Source organism: Aquarana catesbeiana, linkage group LG04 (assembly GCF_042186555.1).
Source record: "Aquarana catesbeiana isolate 2022-GZ linkage group LG04, ASM4218655v1, whole genome shotgun sequence".
NCBI lineage: Eukaryota > Metazoa > Chordata > Amphibia > Anura > Ranidae > Aquarana > Aquarana catesbeiana.
The window spans coordinates 180596509-180615601 of NC_133327.1; the positions used below are offsets into that span (position 1 = coordinate 180596509).

General features: G+C 42.7%; 1 protein-coding gene and 2 long non-coding RNA genes across 4 annotated transcripts in view; 1 reads left to right on the top strand and 2 right to left on the bottom strand.

Annotated features, from left to right (window-relative positions):
• The window catches only part of LOC141139648 (uncharacterized), a 1122-nt gene extending 148 nt beyond the window's left edge, over positions 1–974 (bottom strand). The window contains exons 1-2 of the long non-coding RNA XR_012243781.1: positions 276–974; positions 1–128 (exon numbers count right to left, since the gene is read on the bottom strand). The exon at positions 1–128 is cut by the window's left edge and continues 148 nt beyond it. This is a non-coding gene — a long non-coding RNA (uncharacterized lncRNA). The remainder of the gene's footprint in view (positions 129–275) is intronic.
• The window catches only part of LOC141139646 (guanylate cyclase soluble subunit beta-2-like), a 160317-nt gene that overhangs the window by 64431 nt on the left and 76793 nt on the right, over positions 1–19093 (top strand). The gene's annotated exons all lie outside the window — the stretch shown is intronic.
• Positions 5220–6387, bottom strand: LOC141139647 (uncharacterized). Its single transcript, XR_012243780.1, has 2 exons — positions 5643–6387; positions 5220–5495 (listed from the first exon to the last, which is right to left on the bottom strand). It is a non-coding gene; the product is annotated as an uncharacterized lncRNA (long non-coding RNA).

The window sequence follows — 19093 nt, forward strand, 5'->3', positions numbered from 1 at the left end:
CCTACAGCCCGCAGCCTGTATATGGAGAATCAGGCGGATGAGGTGTATGGCGTGTACCCGACATGTTTCGGAAATAGGTATGTATTACTCCTTCATCAAGGGATTTATGATTGGGTGCTCAAATCTATCTGTAAATATCAAAGGACAAAATAATAATAGAAAATATCTATGTCGTCATAAATTATATGCGACTGCATTTTTGCAATATATGCGATTTTAGTAGTTATTGAAGGAAGTAGTATAGAAAAGGTCTGGTATGGACTAATTATACTTACATCAATTTGATTCATAAAGACAAAAAACAGCAGTTAAAACAGTATAACTGAGAGCAGGCTGGCTTCTGGTTCACATGACACAAGGTGGGCAACCAGGAGTGTGATGCAGAGCGTTGCAGCACTTTCACAAGGGATGACCGATGGAGATCTGTGTATTTAAAGAGTGATGTTTGTAAGTGTACAAGGCATATAATTAAGCCAATGCTTTGCTGAAGGATAGAGTAGTCATTCAGCTGTGGTTAAAAGGGGAGAGTAGGTGTGTAGAAAAAGTATTCAGATGATCTAGAACAAAGTATCTATTCAAGTTACCTTGTGGCTATTTAGTGATCTCTCAAGACCAGACCTCCAGGCAGCAGTTCAAAAGACTGACAGATGCCAAAGGAGTGTCTGTGTCCTAAATAGGACAGCTGATTGGACATCAGCCAATCAGTGTCCACTCCACATAGTCAGCTGCAAAACAAGCAGCCATGTGTGGAGATCGGGCATCCCCCAGACGACGAGGCGCGCGGCGTAGCCACGCCCATGGGGGCGTGATGACGTCACGCGTCTTGACGTCACCGGCGGGTATGCGGTCCCGGCGCGATTAGCGAAATCCACACCGGGAACCGTGCGAGAGCTCGTCCACATGCAGAAGGCCTATGGGGCGCGCAGCCAAGTGCTGCCCCATGGCCATGCATGCGTAGAGCTTACCCGCCGGGTGTCCGTGCACACGCGCACATCCACACCAAGGAGAAACTGCGCCATCTAGTGAATGGATGTAAGAAGGTGAACAAAAATGAATCAACAAAAAGCCAGCCTGCTGTACATGATTACAAGAAAAATAAGAATAAAAAAGGTGAATAAATGAGGAAGCATAAAAGAGCAAAACAAGAAAAAAAAAAAAAAACATATTGTAAATGACCAGAGGTTACATATGGGCAGTTTGTGAAATAACAGTCAATTTCAAACGATGTTGATAAAATAAACAAAATCTTCAAAATCTTTAAAGTAAACACAAAGTGTTCATTATTGTAATCGAGCAATTTGTATTATAACGGTATAGGGAACCCAGATATACATATTGTTCAGACCTATCGTATAACGATGATTTAGGTCAAAGACAGTCTAAATATATATGGGCACAATGTCTTGTATCCATACCTGTATCTATCTGGAGATGTTTTACCACACCGATGAATACTATTTAATACATGATGTCTGTAAGCTGACAAAAAAACATAATAAAAGGTGAGACATTTAGATTAAAGTGTAAAAGTAAACAGTGGGATGTATTAGGAGGTCCCTATAGATCTAGTTCGCAGACCCCTGATGTGAACCCAGGCAAAAATGGTTTGAAGTTGAAGGCCCCGTTTAGGCCAGGTGGATGGTTGGCCCGTAGATTGTGTATCCATCTCAGTTCGCATTGGAGAAGACGCTTGTTAGAATCTCCTCCTCTTAGACTGAAGTGGATGCGATCAAGGGCCAAAAAGTATACTTTGGGGGTCGATGAGGGATGAGTCATTGCCATGTGGCGACCAATAGGGAGGTCTGGATCGCGTTTGCGTATGGTGCCAAGATGTTGGTAAATGCGTTTCCAGAACTCGTTTATGGTCTTACCAACATAGTAGCACCCGCATTCGCAAGTCAGTAAGTATACTATTGCTGGGGTTTTGCAATTAACGTAGTGCTTGGGGGTAAACCTTTGGCCATTAGGCAGAATAATATTTTTTCGTTTGTCCATATATTGGCAATAGTGGCAGCCCCCACACATATATGTTCCCAATACTTTGCATGGATCGCCTTTGCAAGTTTTGTACTCACTGTTAACTATTTTGTCTCCTATAGATGGTGGCCTCCTATAGGTGACTGTTGGGGCACTGGGGACAAAGGGGGCCAAAGTTTGGTCCATAGTTAATAAGTGCCAGTATTTATTTAGAATGCGCTTTATCTGCCTATGTTCTGAAGAATATGTCGTGATGATTCTAGTTGTTTCATCTTTACTGGGTTGTTTTTGTGCATTAAGTAGGTCACGACGAGATTGGTTGAGCGCTCGTTTATACGCTTTTTTTAAACAGGTGTTTGAGTATCCTCTTTCGAGGAGTCTCTTTTTTAGGACATTGGCTTCCATTTTAAATCTAGTATCATCGGAGCAGTTACGGCGTGCTCTTAGATATTGACTGTATGGTATAGAGGTTAGAAGGGGCTTGGGGTGGAAACTACTTGCGTGCAACAATGAATTACCGGCTGTGGGTTTTCGGTATAGTTCACTGGAGAGATTGCCATCTGGTGATCTTTGGACCAGTACATCCAAAAATGTAATTTCCTTTGGACTGTGGGTCATTGTAAATTTTAAATTGAAGTCGTTCTTGTTAATACAATTAAGAAATTCATGTAGTAATTCAGTTGGCCCGTCCCATATCATGAAGATATCGTCTATGTAACGTCGCCATGTAATAACATGGCGCATATACACAGACAACGACTCCTGGACAAGCAGTGAATGTTCCCACTCCCCCAGGTACAGGTTGGCGTACGATGGGGCACAACAAGTCCCCATCGCCACGCCCTGTACCTGGAGGTAGTGGGAACCGTCAAAGCAAAAGAAGTTATGGTTGAGTATAAACTCAAGAGAGGCCAGGATGAATTCAATATATTTGGGTTCAGAATCGCTATATTGTTGCAAAATGTGTTGTATGGCCGATAACCCTTTAGCGTGGGGAATGGTGCAGTACAAGGATTCCACATCGATGGCTACCAATTGGGTGCCTTCTTCTATGTGTATGTCTTGAATAATCTGTAAGAAATGAATTGTATCGCGTATATACGATGATAGGCAAGTAACTGAAGGCTTTAGATGGTTATCAACTACACGACTGAGGTTTTCTGTTAGGCTTCCGCAGCCTGAGATGATAGGTCTGCCCGGTGGTTTTTTCTTTTGTTTGTGCAACTTTGGTAACGCATAGAAAGTTGCCTCTTTGGGGTGGCTAGTCCTAATGAACTCCCAAAGTTGTTTGGATATTGCATTATATTGAAATGCAGTATCAACAAGTGTATAAAAGTCGTGAGTGAATTTGTCCAATAGAGATTTGGGGATGGGGCGATACCACTCATAATTTTGTAATATATCCATGCACATCTCAGTATATTGTGCACTGTCCATAACCACGACGTTGCCACCCTTGTCAGAGGGTTTAATGACAACGTCGTGGTTGCGTGACAGCGCCTCCAGAGCCAACCGTTCATCACGGCTGAAATTGGAGTATGGATGTGGGAAGTTTTTCATTCTATTGATATCTGTTGATACCAATTTGAGAAAAGCTGCGGCGTTGGGGTTGGAGCTAGGCGAGGGATATAGGGTGGATTTATTTTTCAATGTACATACTTGCGTATGTGGGGTAGGTATAACATCCATGTTCCTGTCGGGGTCATGGGTGTTTTCCTGAGTCAGAGGATTTTCAAGTTCGTTTTCGTCTAGCAAGGCAACAAGATTATCTAATGCTTGAATCTCTTGATTTGTGAGCTTCTGTTCCGTCATGGGTTTTTTTGCATATAGACTTTTTAGTAAAACCTTGCGGATGAATAGATGTATGTCTTTAATGGCTCCAAATCTGTCCAGACGGGTGTCTGGGCAGAAAGTGAGGCCACGTCCTAGAACAGCCAATTCGTGTTCATTAAGTGAATATGATGATAGATTGACTACATTTAGCGTGGTTGATGTTGATTGAGTTTGTGGGCCTTGGATGACTGTGTTTTTGCTTGTTTTTGATGCGTTTGCATGCGGTCTCGCATTTGATCTAAAAAAGTTCCAGGGAGCATAGATTGTGATTGTGGTGTGGTGGGCATAGTGGATGATGTATTTAGAGACGATCCGGAACAGCTGGCCGGAGTCTGTACATCTGATGTGTCGCTGTTAGGATGGTGATTTAAATGGGAGCCATTACTTGCCTGTGAGGGAGAGCTCTCCATGTGTGAAGACTCATCATATGATTCATTGCCCTGGCGACGCCGTTTAAATTGTCGACGACCTTTGGTATAACTAGAGGGCTGTAGGGAAGAAGAGACAGATGAGTGCATAAAGGATTCAGATGCGTTTTTTTGTTGTTTATTTTTTTGTGGTTTTTTTGGAAAATGTATTGTTTGTATTGGTTTGCCATTTGTAAGCTCTACCGTCTTCAAAGGCCTTCCTATCACGTTGTAGTTTTTTGTCCTTTTTAATTAATATATTTTTATTGAACTCTTCTAGATGTCGTTTTAGTCTTTCTTCTGACTCTGAGAAGGACACATGAGTTTTTAATGGTGACATTTGATTTTGTAGTTTTTCCAATTTACCATCTATATCAGTTATACGTTTGGTATATTCATCAATAAGCAACAGCATCATTTTCCTTGAGCATTCCTTTAGGTTCTCCTCCCACACCGCCTTAAAACTAGGGTCTATATGCTCAAATGTAGGGAAAATTTGTACCCTAAGTCCAAAGGGGTTTAAATTAGCCGAAATGTAATCTTTGAAGGATTTAATGTGCCAGTGCAAGAGAGATTTTTTCTCTAACAATTGACTTAGGGTGGAGAAAGTTGTAGACAATTCAAAATCAAGAGATTCTTTCTTTTCAAATTCATTGTGTACTTTGGACATGAAGTCCGTCCAATGACTTCCTTGGTATAGGGCCATGTTGACAGAAAACGAAAAAATAGAAAATGAAAAACACAAAAAATCAAACAATGTAGTCTAAACTAGTCCGTTGTATGTACATACGTTGCTTCTCATGGAGGAGGGACTTACACCGGTATTTGCTACCTATCATGAAAGATAAAAGGAAAATGAGAGCAAGGTGTGTACAAAAGGGGAGGAGGGGGGCCAATATCCTGGAAATTGGAACTATAGAGAAAAAATTATGCACTAAGTGTGCATTTGGGGTCGCCCTTAATGGATATTATTGGCCACAAGTGAGTATTAAATCTCATAGATTGTTATATATAAAAGTGCACTAGAGTGCCATCTTTATTAAACACATTCAATATATAAAAAAATATAACAGTAGAATTTACAATTGTATAAAGTGCAAATACAAACACTATACATTCGCTTGCATATAGAGGATATAGCACCCATGTGCCTACAGCCCGCAGCCTGTATATGGAGAATCAGGCGGATGAGGTGTATGGCGTGTACCCGACATGTTTCGGAAATAGGTATGTATTACTCCTTCATCAAGGGATTTATGATTGGGTGCTCAAATCTATCTGTAAATATCAAAGGACAAAATAATAATAGAAAATATCTATGTCGTCATAAATTATATGCGACTGCATTTTTGCAATATATGCGATTTTAGTAGTTATTGAAGGAAGTAGTATAGAAAAGGTCTGGTATGGACTAATTATACTTACATCAATTTGATTCATAAAGACAAAAAACAGCAGTTAAAACAGTATAACTGAGAGCAGGCTGGCTTCTGGTTCACATGACACAAGGTGGGCAACCAGGAGTGTGATGCAGAGCGTTGCAGCACTTTCACAAGGGATGACCGATGGAGATCTGTGTATTTAAAGAGTGATGTTTGTAAGTGTACAAGGCATATAATTAAGCCAATGCTTTGCTGAAGGATAGAGTAGTCATTCAGCTGTGGTTAAAAGGGGAGAGTAGGTGTGTAGAAAAAGTATTCAGATGATCTAGAACAAAGTATCTATTCAAGTTACCTTGTGGCTATTTAGTGATCTCTCAAGACCAGACCTCCAGGCAGCAGTTCAAAAGACTGACAGATGCCAAAGGAGTGTCTGTGTCCTAAATAGGACAGCTGATTGGACATCAGCCAATCAGTGTCCACTCCACATAGTCAGCTGCAAAACAAGCAGCCATGTGTGGAGATCGGGCATCCCCCAGACGACGAGGCGCGCGGCGTAGCCACGCCCATGGGGGCGTGATGACGTCACGCGTCTTGACGTCACCGGCGGGTATGCGGTCCCGGCGCGATTAGCGAAATCCACACCGGGAACCGTGCGAGAGCTCGTCCACATGCAGAAGGCCTATGGGGCGCGCAGCCAAGTGCTGCCCCATGGCCATGCATGCGTAGAGCTTACCCGCCGGGTGTCCGTGCGCACGCGCACATCCACACCAAGGAGAAACTGCGCCATCTAGTGAATGGATGTAAGAAGGTGAACAAAAATGAATCAACATTCTGTCAGCTTACAGACTTCATGTATTAAATAGTATTCATCGGTGTGGTAAAACATCTCCAGATAGATACAGGTATGGATACAAGACATTGTGCCCATATATATTTAGACTGTCTTTGACCTAAATCATCGTTATACGATAGGTCTGAACAATATGTATATCTGGGTTCCCTATACCGTTATAATACAAATTGCTCGATTACAATAATGAACACTTTGTGTTTACTTTAAAGATTTTGAAGATTTTGTTTATTTTATCAACATCGTTTGAAATTGACTGTTATTTCACAAACTGCCCATATGTAACCTCTGGTCATTTACAATATGTTTTTTGTTTTTTTTTTTTTTTTTTTCTTGTTTTGCTCTTTTATGCTTCCTCATTTATTCACCTTTTTTATTCTTATTTTTCTTGTAATCATGTACAGCAGGCTGGCTTTTTGTTGATTCATTTTTGTTCACCTTCTTACATCCATTCACTAGATGGCGCAGTTTCTCCTTGGTGTGGATGTGCGCGTGCGCACGGACACCCGGCGGGTAAGCTCTACGCATGCATGGCCATGGGGCAGCACTTGGCTGCGCGCCCCATAGGCCTTCTGCATGTGGACGAGCTCTCGCACGGTTCCCGGTGTGGATTTCGCTAATCGCGCCGGGACCGCATACCCGCCGGTGACGTCAAGACGCGTGACGTCATCACGCCCCCATGGGCGTGGCTACGCCGCGCGCCTCGTCGTCTGGGGGATGCCCGATCTCCACACATGGCTGCTTGTTTTGCAGCTGACTATGTGGAGTGGACACTGATTGGCTGATGTCCAATCAGCTGTCCTATTTAGGACACAGACACTCCTTTGGCATCTGTCAGTCTTTTGAACTGCTGCCTGGAGGTCTGGTCTTGAGAGATCACTAAATAGCCACAAGGTAACTTGAATAGATACTTTGTTCTAGATCATCTGAATACTTTTTCTACACACCTACTCTCCCCTTTTAACCACAGCTGAATGACTACTCTATCCTTCAGCAAAGCATTGGCTTAATTATATGCCTTGTACACTTACAAACATCACTCTTTAAATACACAGATCTCCATCGGTCATCCCTTGTGAAAGTGCTGCAACGCTCTGCATCACACTCCTGGTTGCCCACCTTGTGTCATGTGAACCAGAAGCCAGCCTGCTCTCAGTTATACTGTCTTAACTGCTGTTTTTTGTCTTTATGAATCAAATTGATGTAAGTATAATTAGTCCATACCAGACCTTTTCTATACTACTTCCTTCAATAACTACTAAAATCGCATATATTGCAAAAATGCAGTCGCATATAATTTATGACGACATAGATATTTTCTATTATTATTTTGTCCTTTGATATTTACAGATAGATTTGAGCACCCAATCATAAATCCCTTGATGAAGGAGTAATACATACCTATTTCCGAAACATGTCGGGTACACGCCATACACCTCATCCGCCTGATTCTCCATATACAGGCTGCGGGCTGTAGGCACATGGGTGCTATATCCTCTATATGCAAGCGAATGTATAGTGTTTGTATTTGCACTTTATACAATTGTAAATTCTACTGTTATATTTTTTTATATATTGAATGTGTTTAATAAAGATGGCACTCTAGTGCACTTTTATATATAACAATCTATGAGATTTAATACTCACTTGTGGCCAATAATATCCATTAAGGGCGACCCCAAATGCACACTTAGTGCATAATTTTTTCTCTATAGTTCCAATTTCCAGGATATTGGCCCCCCTCCTCCCCTTTTGTACACACCTTGCTCTCATTTTCCTTTTATCTTTCATGATAGGTAGCAAATACCGGTGTAAGTCCCTCCTCCATGAGAAGCAACGTATGTACATACAACGGACTAGTTTAGACTACATTGTTTGATTTTTTGTGTTTTTCATTTTCTATTTTTTCGTTTTCTGTCAACATGGCCCTATACCAAGGAAGTCATTGGACGGACTTCATGTCCAAAGTACACAATGAATTTGAAAAGAAAGAATCTCTTGATTTTGAATTGTCTACAACTTTCTCCACCCTAAGTCAATTGTTAGAGAAAAAATCTCTCTTGCACTGGCACATTAAATCCTTCAAAGATTACATTTCGGCTAATTTAAACCCCTTTGGACTTAGGGTACAAATTTTCCCTACATTTGAGCATATAGACCCTAGTTTTAAGGCGGTGTGGGAGGAGAACCTAAAGGAATGCTCAAGGAAAATGATGCTGTTGCTTATTGATGAATATACCAAACGTATAACTGATATAGATGGTAAATTGGAAAAACTACAAAATCAAATGTCACCATTAAAAACTCATGTGTCCTTCTCAGAGTCAGAAGAAAGACTAAAACGACATCTAGAAGAGTTCAATAAAAATATATTAATTAAAAAGGACAAAAAACTACAACGTGATAGGAAGGCCTTTGAAGACGGTAGAGCTTACAAATGGCAAACCAATACAAACAATAAATTTTCCAAAAAACCACAAAAAAATAAACAACAAAAAAACGCATCTGAATCCTTTATGCACTCATCTGTCTCTTCTTCCCTACAGCCCTCTAGTTATACCAAAGGTCGTCGACAATTTAAACGGCGTCGCCAGGGCAATGAATCATATGATGAGTCTTCACACATGGAGAGCTCTCCCTCACAGGCAAGTAATGGCTCCCATTTAAATCACCATCCTAACAGCGACACATCAGATGTACAGACTCCGGCCAGCTGTTCCGGATCGTCTCTAAATACATCATCCACTATGCCCACCACACCACAATCACAATCTATGCTCCCTGGAACTTTTTTAGATCAAATGCGAGACCGCATGCAAACGCATCAAAAACAAGCAAAAACACAGTCATCCAAGGCCCACAAACTCAATCAACATCAACCACGCTAAATGTAGTCAATCTATCATCATATTCACTTAATGAACACGAATTGGCTGTTCTAGGACGTGGCCTCACTTTCTGCCCAGACACCCGTCTGGACAGATTTGGAGCCATTAAAGACATACATCTATTCATCCGCAAGGTTTTACTAAAAAGTCTATATGCAAAAAAACCCATGACGGAACAGAAGCTCACAAATCAAGAGATTCAAGCATTAGATAATCTTGTTGCCTTGCTAGACGAAAACGAACTTGAAAATCCTCTGACTCAGGAAAACACCCATGACCCCGACAGGAACATGGATGTTATACCTACCCCACATACGCAAGTATGTACATTGAAAAATAAATCCACCCTATATCCCTCGCCTAGCTCCAACCCCAACGCCGCAGCTTTTCTCAAATTGGTATCAACAGATATCAATAGAATGAAAAACTTCCCACATCCATACTCCAATTTCAGCCGTGATGAACGGTTGGCTCTGGAGGCGCTGTCACGCAACCACGACGTTGTCATTAAACCCTCTGACAAGGGTGGCAACGTCGTGGTTATGGACAGTGCACAATATACTGAGATGTGCATGGATATATTACAAAATTATGAGTGGTATCGCCCCATCCCCAAATCTCTATTGGACAAATTCACTCACGACTTTTATACACTTGTTGATACTGCATTTCAATATAATGCAATATCCAAACAACTTTGGGAGTTCATTAGGACTAGCCACCCCAAAGAGGCAACTTTCTATGCGTTACCAAAGTTGCACAAACAAAAGAAAAAACCACCGGGCAGACCTATCATCTCAGGCTGCGGAAGCCTAACAGAAAACCTCAGTCGTGTAGTTGATAACCATCTAAAGCCTTTAGTTACTTGCCTATCATCGTATATACGCGATACAATTCATTTCTTACAGATTATTCAAGACATACACATAGAAGAAGGCACCCAATTGGTAGCCATCGATGTGGAATCCTTGTACTGCACCATTCCCCACGCTAAAGGGTTATCGGCCATACAACACATTTTGCAACAATATAGCGATTCTGAACCCAAATATATTGAATTCATCCTGGCCTCTCTTGAGTTTATACTCAACCATAACTTCTTTTGCTTTGACGGTTCCCACTACCTCCAGGTACAGGGCGTGGCGATGGGGACTTGTTGTGCCCCATCGTACGCCAACCTGTACCTGGGGGAGTGGGAACATTCACTGCTTGTCCAGGAGTCGTTGTCTGTGTATATGCGCCATGTTATTACATGGCGACGTTACATAGACGATATCTTCATGATATGGGACGGGCCAACTGAATTACTACATGAATTTCTTAATTGTATTAACAAGAACGACTTCAATTTAAAATTTACAATGACCCACAGTCCAAAGGAAATTACATTTTTGGATGTACTGGTCCAAAGATCACCAGATGGCAATCTCTCCAGTGAACTATACCGAAAACCCACAGCCGGTAATTCATTGTTGCACGCAAGTAGTTTCCACCCCAAGCCCCTTCTAACCTCTATACCATACAGTCAATATCTAAGAGCACGCCGTAACTGCTCCGATGATACTAGATTTAAAATGGAAGCCAATGTCCTAAAAAAGAGACTCCTCGAAAGAGGATACTCAAACACCTGTTTAAAAAAAGCGTATAAACGAGCGCTCAACCAATCTCGTCGTGACCTACTTAATGCACAAAAACAACCCAGTAAAGATGAAACAACTAGAATCATCACGACATATTCTTCAGAACATAGGCAGATAAAGCGCATTCTAAATAAATACTGGCACTTATTAACTATGGACCAAACTTTGGCCCCCTTTGTCCCCAGTGCCCCAACAGTCACCTATAGGAGGCCACCATCTATAGGAGACAAAATAGTTAACAGTGAGTACAAAACTTGCAAAGGCGATCCATGCAAAGTATTGGGAACATATATGTGTGGGGGCTGCCACTATTGCCAATATATGGACAAACGAAAAAATATTATTCTGCCTAATGGCCAAAGGTTTACCCCCAAGCACTACGTTAATTGCAAAACCCCAGCAATAGTATACTTACTGACTTGCGAATGCGGGTGCTACTATGTTGGTAAGACCATAAACGAGTTCTGGAAACGCATTTACCAACATCTTGGCACCATACGCAAACGCGATCCAGACCTCCCTATTGGTCGCCAAATGGCAATGACTCATCCCTCATCGACCCCCAAAGTATACTTTTTGGCCCTTGATCGCATCCACTTCAGTCCAAGAGGAGGAGATTCTAACAAGCGTCTTCTCCAATGCGAACTGAGATGGATACACAATCTACGGGCCAACCATCCACCTGGCCTAAACGGGGCCTTCAACTTCAAACCATTTTTGCCTGGGTTCACATCAGGGGTCTGCGAACTAGATCTATAGGGACCTCCTAATACATCCCACTGTTTACTTTTACACTTTAATCTAAATGTCTCACCTTTTATTATGTTTTTTTGTCAGCTTACAGACTTCATGTATTAAATAGTATTCATCGGTGTGGTAAAACATCTCCAGATAGATACAGGTATGGATACAAGACATTGTGCCCATATATATTTAGACTGTCTTTGACCTAAATCATCGTTATACGATAGGTCTGAACAATATGTATATCTGGGTTCCCTATACCGTTATAATACAAATTGCTCGATTACAATAATGAACACTTTGTGTTTACTTTAAAGATTTTGAAGATTTTGTTTATTTTATCAACATCGTTTGAAATTGACTGTTATTTCACAAACTGCCCATATGTAACCTCTGGTCATTTACAATATGTTTTTTTTTTTTTTTTTTTTCTTGTTTTGCTCTTTTATGCTTCCTCATTTATTCACCTTTTTTATTCTTATTTTTCTTGTAATCATGTACAGCAGGCTGGCTTTTTGTTGATTCATTTTTGTTCACCTTCTTACATCCATTCACTAGATGGCGCAGTTTCTCCTTGGTGTGGATGTGCGCGTGCGCACGGACACCCGGCGGGTAAGCTCTACGCATGCATGGCCATGGGGCAGCACTTGGCTGCGCGCCCCATAGGCCTTCTGCATGTGGACGAGCTCTCGCACGGTTCCCGGTGTGGATTTCGCTAATCGCGCCGGGACCGCATACCCGCCGGTGACGTCAAGACGCGTGACGTCATCACGCCCCCATGGGCGTGGCTACGCCGCGCGCCTCGTCGTCTGGGGGATGCCCGATCTCCACACATGGCTGCTTGTTTTGCAGCTGACTATGTGGAGTGGACACTGATTGGCTGATGTCCAATCAGCTGTCCTATTTAGGACACAGACACTCCTTTGGCATCTGTCAGTCTTTTGAACTGCTGCCTGGAGGTCTGGTCTTGAGAGATCACTAAATAGCCACAAGGTAACTTGAATAGATACTTTGTTCTAGATCATCTGAATACTTTTTCTACACACCTACTCTCCCCTTTTAACCACAGCTGAATGACTACTCTATCCTTCAGCAAAGCATTGGCTTAATTATATGCCTTGTACACTTACAAACATCACTCTTTAAATACACAGATCTCCATCGGTCATCCCTTGTGAAAGTGCTGCAACGCTCTGCATCACACTCCTGGTTGCCCACCTTGTGTCATGTGAACCAGAAGCCAGCCTGCTCTCAGTTATACTGTTTTAACTGCTGTTTTTTGTCTTTATGAATCAAATTGATGTAAGTATAATTAGTCCATACCAGACCTTTTCTATACTACTTCCTTCAATAACTACTAAAATCGCATATATTGCAAAAATGCAGTCGCATATAATTTATGACGACATAGATATTTTCTATTATTATTTTGTCCTTTGATATTTACAGATAGATTTGAGCACCCAATCATAAATCCCTACTGTTATATTTTTTTATATATTGAATGTGTTTAATAAAGATGGCACTCTAGTGCACTTTTATATATAACAATCTATGAGATTTAATACTCACTTGTGGCCAATAATATCCATTAAGGGCGACCCCAAATGCACACTTAGTGCATAATTTTTTCTCTGGATATGACGCTGATCATGTGCACTCAACTTCTTTGGTCAACCGTGGCGAGGCCTGTTCTGAGTGGAACCTGTCCTGGTAAACCGCTGTATGGTCTTGGCCACCGTGCTGCAGCTCCGTTTCAGGGTCTTGGCAATCTTCTTATAGCCTAGGCATCCTCAGAGAGTTGAGGTGCCATGTTGAACTTCCAGTGACCAGTATGAGAGAGTGAGAACGATAACACCAAATTTAACAGACCTGCTTCCCATTCACACCTGAGACCTTGTAACACTAATGAGTCACATGACACCGGGGAGGGAAAATGGCTAATCGGGCCCAATTTGGACATTTTCACTTAGGGGTGCACTCACTTTTTTTGCCAGTGGTTTAGACATTAATGGCTGTGTGTTGAGTTATTTTGAGGGGACAGCAAATTTACACTGTTATACAAGCTGTACGCTCACTACTTTACATTGTAGCAAAGTGTCATTTCTTCAGTGTTGTAGAAAATTTGAATATTACATAAGATTAATAAAAAAAGGATTTTTTATATAGAAATGTTGGCTTACTGAAAAGTATGTCCATGTACAGTATAGTATGCACTCAATACTTGGTAGGGACTCCTTTTGCATGAGTTACTGCATCAATGCGGCGTGGCATGAAAGCAATCAGCCTGTGGCACTGCTGAGGTGTTATGGAAGCCCAGGTTTCTTTGATAGTGGCATTCAGCTCATCTGCCTTGTCGGGTCTGGTGTCTCTCATCTTCCTCTTAACGATACACAATAGTGATTTCATGATTATTAAACCAGGTATTGGTACTTTTGTCAGTGTGGGCAGATGCCAAGTCCTGCTGCAAAATGAAATCAGCATCTCCATAATGCTGGTCAGCAGAGGGAAGCATGAAGTGCTCTAGAGATTCCTGGTAGAGGGCTGCGCTGACTTTGGACTGGATAAAACACAGTGGACCAACACCAGCAGTTGACATGGCTCCCCAAATCATCAGGGACTGTGGAAAATTTTGCATTTCATTTGGAAATCAAGGACCCAGAGTTTGGAGGAAGAATAGAGTGAAGTTTCCACAGTCAGTGATAATTTGGAGAGACATGTCATCTGCTGGTGTTGGCCCACTGTGTTTTATCAAGTTCAAAGTCAACACAGCCCTCTATCAGGAGATGCTGATTTAATTTTCCAGCAGAACTTGGCACATGCCCACACTGCCAAAAGTACCAAGACCTGGTTTAATGACCATGGTATCACTGTGCTTGATTGGCCAGCAAACTTGCCTGACCTAAACGCCTAAGAGAATCTGTGGGGTATTGTAAAGAGGAAGATGAGAGGCACCAGACCCAGCAATGCAGATGAGCTGAAGGCCACTATCAATGCAACCTGGGCTTCCATAACACCTCAGCAGTGCCACAGGCATATTGATGAAGTAATTCATGCAAAAGGAGCCCCGACCAAGTATTGAGTGCATATTATACTGTACATGGACATACTTTTCAGTCAACACTTCTGTATTAAAAATCCTTTTTATTTATTGGTCGTATGTAATATTAAAATTTTCTGCGATACTGAATTTTGGATTTTCATTAGCTGTAAGCCATATTCATCAAAATTAAAAGAAAGAAATGCTTGAAGAATATCACTTTGTGTGTAACGCATCTATATAAAATATGAGTTTAACTTTTTGATTTGAATTACTGAAATGTGTGTGTGTATATGTATATATATATATATATATGTGTGTGTGTGTGTGTGTGTGTGTGTGTGTGTGTATATATATATATATATATATATATATATATATATATATATATATATATATATATATATATATATATATATATATATTTATGGTTGAAGCCATATGGCCGATACGGACATGGGTAACATTTATAGTTAACATAAGACTTACCATATGAAATGGACCTGGAAGTGTGGACTTACCACATGAAATGGACCTGAAAGTGTGCCTTGGTCTGATGGACGGTATACCAAAATAAGTGGGCATACCCTAGATTTAGAAATGATTATTCCGTGAAGAGAAATTAATAATTTGAGAAATGCCCTAAAAAGGGGGATGGGAGGGTGGGTATCGCGCACAGGAAACCGACAAATACCACAGGCGAGCGGGCTGGTTAAATATCCCCCGGGCTCCACCCATAAATTCAGGCCACCACTTTCTACTTATGGTTGAAGCCCTATGGCCAATACGGACATGGGTAAGATTTTTAGTTAACATAAGACTTACCATATGAAATGGACCTGAAAGTGTGGACTTACCACGTGAAAAGGACCTGAAAGTGTGCCTTGGTCTGATGGACGATATACCAAAATAAGGGGGCAAAAACATTCAGGTAAGGGTATAGTATTTTATTAGTTTTTTAAGTTGTTCATTGAGCTAATTTGGAAAATGCCTGTGCCATCTCCACTTGAGGATTAGGGATATAACGGGCGAAGCAGGCTGACTTCCACCTGCCTAGTCTTTTAATGACGTGGTCTGGGACCCTGTGGCGGGATGCCGCCGAGGCCGCTCCAATACGGAAGGAGTGGCCGGAGTGCTGGCTGGGGTTAAGGTGAAGGTTGCGGAGAGGTATCCTTATGTGTTTCACAAACTGACAGGCACTTAAGGGTTTTACTGGAAATGGCAGAAGGGGGCTGGAGTCCGGTTGTTCAGGCAGGAGTGAGAGAAGATGATTGAGTACGGTGACTGGACACCAGCTATTATTGGTTTTGTAAAGGTGGATGTCCATTCCAGAGCCTGCCTGCTGGGTTTTAGAAATCGCAAGGTGGAGGATTAAGTGGTCTTGGTAGCAAACCAAGTGCCGTCTGCGTAGCACTTGGCCTGCGGGGTTGCTACAGGTGAACTCGCCAGGTCGTAGTAGGCCAAGTATATGGCTGCTTGTAGGACCGTACTGGGGAGAAGACCAAATGGAGAAGTATTCAGGATGGTCGACATACCCCTAAAGATGGCCCCCGTTATGGGTAAAAGTTTGGTACTTTTTTTTTTTTTTAATGGCCGCTGAGGAAGTCCCGCCCATTTTGAGGGACGTAACGCGTACGGTACTGTGTACGTGCCTGAATCGTGACGTCACCCGCGCTCCGCTCGTCCATCCTGAATGGGACATCCATTATCTATTATATCCACGCTGCTATCCTTCGCACTGGGGCACAGTGCATTATATTGTGAGTGTTTTTTACTTATTTTAAATAAACCTGCTTGAGTATCATTCAGAGAGCACTAGATCCTTTTTGAATCTTTTACATGTGAATACTGCCTGGGTGTCCGCTATTTGAAGCCGCTGTTGCTGATATCTGATTGTGCATTCATCTCCTGTGTTATTATCCCTGTGAGGGAACAGCCGTTTTGACCTGACTGATTTACTCAGGGGTCCATCCATTGAGGTGAGCGGCCATTACTATTGATGGTGGAGGTCCATGCTTTGTCACTACAGTCACCCTGTTCTCTTTTGTCACTTTGTCACCGGAGGACTCATTGCATTTTGCCTGCATCTTACTTCTTATTGGACTTTTTAGCTTTGTTTATTTATTTTCATTTCCATTTGTATGCGCTGTACTGCTTTTTTCACATGTTATTGTATGGGATTTTGATAAATTTATCCTCAGTACCATAGCTGCTTTTCGTTAGGTTTTGGGGTTTTGCGCTGGTTGATTTTGTCTATAAAAGTTTGGTACTGACCACCAGTTGGTGTTTCTGGGTGCCACGTAGGATGGCTCGGATAGCATGGGATGAAAACAGAAAAGACTTTGCGGGGTCTTGTAGAGTCAAGAAATGTTGTATGCCGGCTAGGTATAGCCGAATAGTGTTATGAGATAAGGCCAGCTGAGTATGGCAATATGAAATGAAGGCCAGTACGTGCTTGACATCTGTTGTTTCCTCGGAGCAGGGTGCCAGGAATTTATTGAACGCACTCCAAGCTGTCTGGTAGGCTTTGAGTGTATTATGGGACAGTGAGTAGTTGATGAGCTGGGTCGCTCCTTGCAGGTGTTGTACTAGTCCAAGGTCAGCTGAGACCAAACGGGGATAGGGGCCGAAACTGGATCGGCTCCGGGCACCTGTTTGAAAAAGGAAGTATAGTTAAAACGTGACAGTGCGTCTGCTGCTAGGTTGTACTTGCCTGGAATAAATGAACAGTGGATATTAAACTGATGTTGTAAAGACAGTTGTACCAGTCTGTGCAGGAAGGACATGACTGATAGGGACTTGGACCTGCCTTTGTTGATAATATCTGCCGTGGCCTGATTGTCGGTGGTGAAGACCACCGTTTGCCCTGTTCAATGATGACCCTAAAGCTGTGCGGCTGCCACTATCGGATAGAGCTCGAAGAGGGAGGATGTTCGGGTGAAGCCAGGTATTAACAGTTTCTGTGAAGGCCAGGGTCCTAAAAACCATTGGTGGCCAAAAATTGCCGCGAAGCCTGTGGAAGCTGCAGTATCTGTCACCACCTGGGGTGAAAGGGACGAGACCGTAGGTATGAATAGGGATATACCATTCCAGGCAGAAAGGAATTCCTCCCACATGGATAGGTCCGCTACTGCTGTGGTATCTAGATTGAGGATCTGATCAGGGTCTTGTGTTTGTGAAAGAAATATCAGCAGACGTGACGCGAAGGTGCGACCCTGTGGAATGATTCGCATGGCGAAATTCAGCATTCCCAGGAGAGATTGCAGCTGCTTTTTGGTACACCCCCTAGTGTGGGTGAATTCCCAGAGGACCGCCCTAATGCGGGTTAGTTTGTCGAAGGGGAGACTGGCCTGCATGGTGCAGGTATCTAAGTTGACTCCGAGAAAGGTAATGTTGTGTGCCGGTCCGTCAACTTTATGCTCAGCGATGGGAACATTAAGATTTCCGAATACGACTCTCAGTTTGTCGAGGTCTACTGGGGGCATGCTGGGTGGTTCTATTAGTAAGAAGTCGTCCAGGTAATGGATGACCTCTTGACACTGAGCTTTGTGCAAGAGTATCTAGGCAAGGGACTGAGCAAATGTGTCGAAGAGCCAGGGGCTACTCTTCGAACCGAAAGTCAATTTCGTGGCAAAGTAGTATGCCTCCTTCCACTTAATGCCATGCCAGCACCAAAGGGATGGGTGAATAGGCAGGAGCTTGAAGGCGTCCGAGATGTCGGCTTTGGAGAGCCAGACGCCTGTACCTGCTTTAATGATCGCTTGGATTGCCATATCCACGCAGGAATATTTTAGGGAGAATTCATCGGAGGGGATTAGGGAATTGAGACTGGGAATGTGGGTAGAATGAGGCGCAGACAGGTCGTACACCAAACGTAATTTATTAGAGAACTTGCCCTTGACAAGCCCAATAGGGCTGACTCTCCAAGTACTGAAAGGGGGCTGAGTGAAGGGGCCTATAATGAAATTATTTCTATTTCTGCCTGTAAGAGCTGGTCTATGGCCTGCTCGTCAGTGGGCGTTGAGCGGAGATTCCTGCATTCGTAGGTAGTATGGGGCAGGGAAATGAGGCCCGTGTGAAACCCTACTGTAAACCCTTGGATAAGGTAGGTGGCCAGGGAGGGAGTGGGGTGTGAGGTGAGGTAGAGCCCTAGCCACAGGATGTTGACTCGGCTTAGTCATGCCCTCTTCTGTTGCTTGACCTCGCACAAGTTCCTTGGATGCGCCCTCTGGCATAGGGTGCAGATGTGGAGCAGGCGGCACTGACTGAAGTTGCAGGACCCGTAATCATAATTGTTGCAGATGGCTGCCCCTCCCACGGTTCGGACTGGGC